A 6,000-nucleotide genomic window follows, 5' to 3' on the forward strand; every position below is an offset into this window, starting at 1 on the left:
AATAACTTTGTCACGCCCGCATTTTCTAATGATAGAAAACACGGTGAATCGCCACCAGTGGAGGGTTAAAGAAGCGGAGAAGAAAGGGGGAAACAACAAAACTCGGCCAAAGCTCGATATAATAGAAAAAAACTCGAATAAAAATCAGAGTATCTCAATAATCAACAACTCAAAAGAATATTATATCCACAATACAAGAACTCAAAAGAAACAACATTCAGCGGAAGCATTCAAGAGTAGAATGATGTCATGTATGAAGACACAACATATTCCGAATATTTGACAAACATCTTCTTCACTTTTATGCTCAACACCCACCACGCTCGTCACAGCTCTACCTGCACATTTTTTTTAAAACAAATGCAGGGCTGAGTACTTGATGCACTCAGTGGACTCATGCCAAAAACATTTTTATAAAAATTATATATCATGCCATTAACGAGTGACGTCGGGGTTTTAACTTTGAAAGGTCCCGAGTCACTAAAACATTTCACCAACATCATCATCACCATCAACCTCAACATCATCAACATCACCATACCATATCTGAACTACATGACAAGGAATGTGGCCACATTCCAAGTCACTAGACCGGCCAACTCAAAGAGATAGCGCACGATCTACTGGGTGTACACCAGCCTGAGTAGGGACTCACTCCCTAGTCAGATCCGAATTCGTTAACCATACATGACAAAAGCCACTTCAGATAGGTCCCACAGCATCTCAAAAAGAAAATATGGCATGACAGACATATCTCCCATCATTTCAAAAATAACATGCTTAGGACATAGCCCTTATTTAAAAAGAAAGTCCGCCTCATTCGCTTAAATCCTCAACTCGTCATTCGATTCCTTTCTCAAATAGCATGCAAAATCATCCCCTTTTTGAAAGAACATAATATGCTAAAAATTAGACTTTAAGATAAATAAATTTAATTTAAACAAAGCATGCATGTATAAATCTTACCCTTCAATCTCTCTTAGGAAATTATAAAATTTTATGTGACTCTAACACATCGTATTCATCCTTCTCTTTCATTTATTTTGAGGTCACCAGTGACGTCGCAGCGACGTTGGCCAGCCATTCGAGCTCCCAAAATGTTACTCCTCTGGTCTCTTTCGTTTTTCTCATCATTGTATCTTTTCCAAGAAATCAATTAGCATAACCCAACTTTAATTGTTCTATTCCCATCTAATTTTTCTCATGAGGCCAACGTCCTTAACTTTCCCACTTAATAATCCAACTGGCAACTTCCAGCTACCTAAACTAGGGGTGGGTAGGTACGGTATACCTTACCGAAACCGCCATACCGTATACCTTACCGTAAATACGGTATGCGAAAAAGTCATACCTTTACCTTACCAAAGTTTTCGGCATACCTAACTTCGGTATACCTTATTTTCAGTATGACGAATTTCCATACCGATATCGTACCTCATTTTCGGTATACCGTACCGAAGTTCGGTATACCTTACTTTTGTGGTATACCTGATTTTCAACATCAATTAAAATAGAAAATTAGAGTATTTAGAATATTATTTATATTTTATAATTTAAAAAAAATATAATTTATTCATAATTATATTTATATTTCACAATAGACTTTATAATTTAAAAATATATAAAATATATTTTATATATAATTGTGTTTATATTTTTGTGGTATATACCTTAGTTTGCGGTATATACCGAATTTCGGTATGCAGCGGTATACCGCGGTATTTGAAAATTAATATCGTTACCTTACCGGAATCTTTCGGTAAGATATCATACCGTACCGAAAGTCACGGTATACCGAAAATTCGGTATTTTCTGTATTTTTCGGTACGATAAGGGCGGTATTTCGGTATTTTTTCCCAACCCTAACCTAAACAGAGCCATAAGCCCACCATCGCATTGCTCTTGTGTTCTCCCTCTTCTCCCTCTATTCTAAATTTCCATTTCTCATCCTATCTGTCATCTATCTACTTCCTCGAAAATGAAAGATCCCCAAAGCAGAGCATAATCTCATCTCTCTGTCACCGGCTACTGTCCCCAATCCGAACTCCGTCGGCGAGCTCGACGGCTCACCTCCACCTCCGCCAATCTTCTTCCTTTCTTATTCTCGACCAACAGGCTTGTTGCCATCGTCATCGCCGTGAAACTCCAGCACCGCCATTGCATGTTCCTCCACAACTCGTCCGTGTGCAAGCCGCCGCCGCACTATCATCTCCAGTCTGGTCTCACATCGCTCCACCAGATTTCGCGTACAAATCGAAAATCCTAATTTGTCTCTCACTGCTCCTCTGCATCATTAGCCACCGCCGTTAATCGCTCTGCGCACCGTCGTTGCCGATGTATCGGTCGGTCAGCCGCTGCTGATCAAAACGCCACCACCGCAAACTGCCGAAATCTTCTTCTCTTTCGTAGATCTACTGTTCTCCGTCTTCCCCCTTGCGATTTATGTGTTGTCAATCATGATGCCAGACTGAAGCCGCCGTCGTCGTCGCGGTCAGCCCCTGCTTCTCGTCAGTTTCTCCCTCGCCGCCACTGCCGACGCGGCTGCTGTCAACTGTCATCGGTTATCTTCAAAATTTTGGATTGAAAAGGGTGAGAAAATTTGTGGAAAAGTTGAGAAATTGAGTGTGGCTTGTGATTTTGAATGAAAGCTGTCGAACGTGGGATCATGGGGGATATGTATATGTAGGAAAATTCTCGGATTGTTGTTGAGATTACTTGGAACGATTTTCCTCTTTTTCAGTTGTGGAGAACTGCAGTTCATCCCCATATTTTGTGCTACAGAAATTTGGGCGTTGGTTAATAAATTCTCATGGAATAATTAGGCTTCAAAATAAAGAATAAAAATATGTTTTGGGCTCTTAATAAATGGCTTCAAATAAGCTAGTAAAAGAATAATAGTTAAAGTCCAAATTTGTAAAATCCTTCTCTCGACAACAGAAACAAAGGCGAAAAATTTCCAGGTACACAAATGTCGTCCTTTCAAGAACAACTAAAAAAAGTAGAAAAAGTTGGGGAGTTACAATACACCATTCAACTTATATTTTTCAACACTCAAAATAGCTCTCTACCCTCTCGACATTTTGCACTCACTAGATTAGACGCCGACGATCAATATCCAAATTGATATGCCAATATGTCGGATGTTCCCACGCAGTGGCGGATACATGATTTTAATGTTAGGGATCCAATTCTAGGATGTTTTTAAAATGTCGGTGTTGCCAAAAGTTGTGACATCATAAAGAATTAAAGATGCGAAAGAGATGAGTAGTGAGATAAAAATAATTAATACTAGTAATATGGAAACTAGAGTTTAGAGATATTTATGCATTTAACATTATTAATTATGAATAATTTTTTAAATAAGTTAGTCATGAAGTAGGAGTACAAAACATAAATTTTTTTTTTCCATAATAGCTTAAGAAAAATTAGTATAGCTCTCAATAATTTATAGTGCATAATAGCAAAAAACATAAAAAAAATAGTTAAAAGACAAATTGAAATGTAAAAGCCAAAGGAGCTTGAAGGGAGTTGAACTTGGACCGGGAAATTGATAAGTGCAGAGACTAGCCACTTGAATTGATGAGTGAATATGAATATACTACGAATATATATAGTATAAATTGTGAAATAGTTGGGGGTTCCATGGGACCCCCAAAGCTCTTGATAGGTCCGCCACTGTCCCTACGTCTCCTGTGATGATGCGACTTCCCAAAGATTTGCGACTTCCCACCTAGCACACATCAAAAATGTACTCATTCGTTATATGTTCAACACGTCGGATGTTTCCCACGCCGTCGTTGGATGAAATCCAACTCTCCAATGACAGACACTAGCGTCACCTACTCCCTGATGAAACTAGGAGGATCTTTGAAATTTACGTCGACACTTCAGAGGATCCAATTGTAGGCAGAGGATCTTCGAAATTTACGTCAACACCTTCTTGAATAGCAGTGGGAAAAGGGTCCCAATATAGGTTTGGTTTATGAAAATAAAAGGGGACAGATTTTGTGAGGTAGCAATGTTTTGGACGTTGGAGTTTTCCTTTTTTGGCAGAAAGTTGTTGTGGCACAAAATTGAACTCTGGCCGGTGGTTCTCCCTTATGGATGTACAACCAATTTCGAACTCGGTTTGAATGAGTGAGCTCGGAAATTTGAAAGTTCCGCCTCATTTATTACAACAAATTTAAACAATGAGCTAGTGGTTCAAGACTTCAAGACTGATACTTTGAAATCTGCTTTAATAATCTATCATGCAAGTATAATACATTCATGACACATGAGTATTCTGCACTTATCACAGTTTCGTGAAAATCAACAGAAAATGTCGTATAAATTCAAATTAAAAACAATAACCGGTATATATTTAAATATGGGTTGTATCTAAAAAATGTCGTATAAATTCAAATTAAAAACAATAACCGGTATATATTTACTCTGCACGCCAGAAGACAGAGTATGGCATGGGTTATCGTGAAAGCTTTTTATTTTGGGAGCTTTTGTGTGCAGATGTTGGGAAAATGTGAAAGATTACATAATACTGCCATACAAGCTACGATTTTAGAAAACTGTGATTATTTCATTAAAATGTATAAACAGAGCCAAAGGCACTAAGTTTTTCTATAAATACCTATCATCATCAATTAGTTTTCCATGTCCATTTCACTCTCTTCTCCAAAATTACATACTTCTTCTTCTCCCGTGCGTTTGTATCTGATTTTGTCATTTTGGCTATTTTTTTCAGTTGTTTTTTGGTCTGTGTGTTGTCTTTATTATTTAATTTTTTAATACAATTATTTGTGTCGTATCCATTTTTCTTCACTGGATAAACTCATTCTTCATGAATCCTAAGATCTGTTAGACTGCAAAAAAGGAGAATGGCATTAGTATTTTTCTAATTTTCAAAGAAAACAGTGTGCATATACTTGGCTTTGCTACAGCATATACTTGGCTTTGCTACATCATCTTCTCAGCCAGTTGAAGAACTGCAGTGAAAAAGCATAAAGGAGTAAAGTTAAAATCGTTTCAGACATCAAGGGAGGAGAAGAATTCATTCTTGATGTCGAAAAGCTGAAAAGAATATAGTATGAAAAATCTTTTGTAGAAAGAGTAGAAGAGAAAAAGATACAGTTTCACCCAGCATAAATTCAACTTTGAATACAACTAAAAATGGAGAATAAAGTGAAGAGGTAAATAATCTTATTTTCTTTAATAAATTCTTCGTCTTGGACGAAATTTGTTGTATAGACTGAATTTATGAAAGCCCAAATTCAAGCTCAACTGGAAATTGTATCAGACATTGCCATTTACAAATAATTGAAGATTACAACATGAAACTGGATTTAGAAATTGAACAAGTAACATATTGGCATTACTCTTAGTCAAAATAGAATTGAACAAGCCAAGTATGCAAAAGGTAATAATTCCGAACCGAACCTGAGTAAGAAAAATTTTCGAAGCGGGCACGAATCCATATACACGACGGCAAGCCGGAGTGCTGCCGAGATCTTAGTCGGGACGGTGTGATGGGACCGTTGACAGTGTGGCGTCGGGAGGCAGAGGATCGTCGGCGAGACTGGAGATGGCCGAATTGAGAGTACTAGCAAGACAAGTTGAATCGGAGACGGAGTAAGATAGATGTGGCGGCGGTGTGTTGACGCCGATTGGATTGGAGATGAATTTTTTATGTGTTCTCCTTTAAAAGGTTAGTATTTTTTGGGTTATAGTTGATGGGCTTAGAGTGAGTTGGGCTGTAACATAATACACTTAAGTAATCATTCTTATATGGGCTTTAATTCATTAGGCTTGGGATAATATACTCCCTCCGTCCCATTGAAGATGATCCACTTTCCTTTTTAGTTTGTTTCAACCAAGATGACCCATTACTTAAAATGGAAACACTTTTATCTCTACTTTATTCTCTCTCTCTTACTTTACTCTCTCCTCTCAACACACAAAATAAAGTTGCACAAAATCCCGTGCCGTCCAAGGAAGGGGTCATCT

General features: G+C 37.7%; 1 long non-coding RNA gene across 1 annotated transcript; it reads right to left on the minus strand.

Moving 5' to 3' along the window:
- Window positions 1–4,867: 4,867 nt before the first annotated feature.
- LOC148933605 (uncharacterized) lies at window positions 4,868–5,722 on the minus strand. The gene is made up of 2 exons (XR_016134728.1): window positions 5,434–5,722; window positions 4,868–4,982 (listed from the first exon to the last, which is right to left on the minus strand). It is a non-coding gene; the product is annotated as an uncharacterized LOC148933605 (long non-coding RNA).
- Window positions 5,723–6,000: the final 278 nt, after the last annotated feature.

The sequence above is a fragment of the Salvia hispanica genome, chromosome 1, assembly GCF_029641045.1.
Source record: "Salvia hispanica isolate PSC_SH4W2 chromosome 1, Shi_PSC_v1, whole genome shotgun sequence".
In the NCBI taxonomy this organism is placed as follows: Eukaryota; Viridiplantae; Streptophyta; class Magnoliopsida; order Lamiales; family Lamiaceae; genus Salvia; species Salvia hispanica.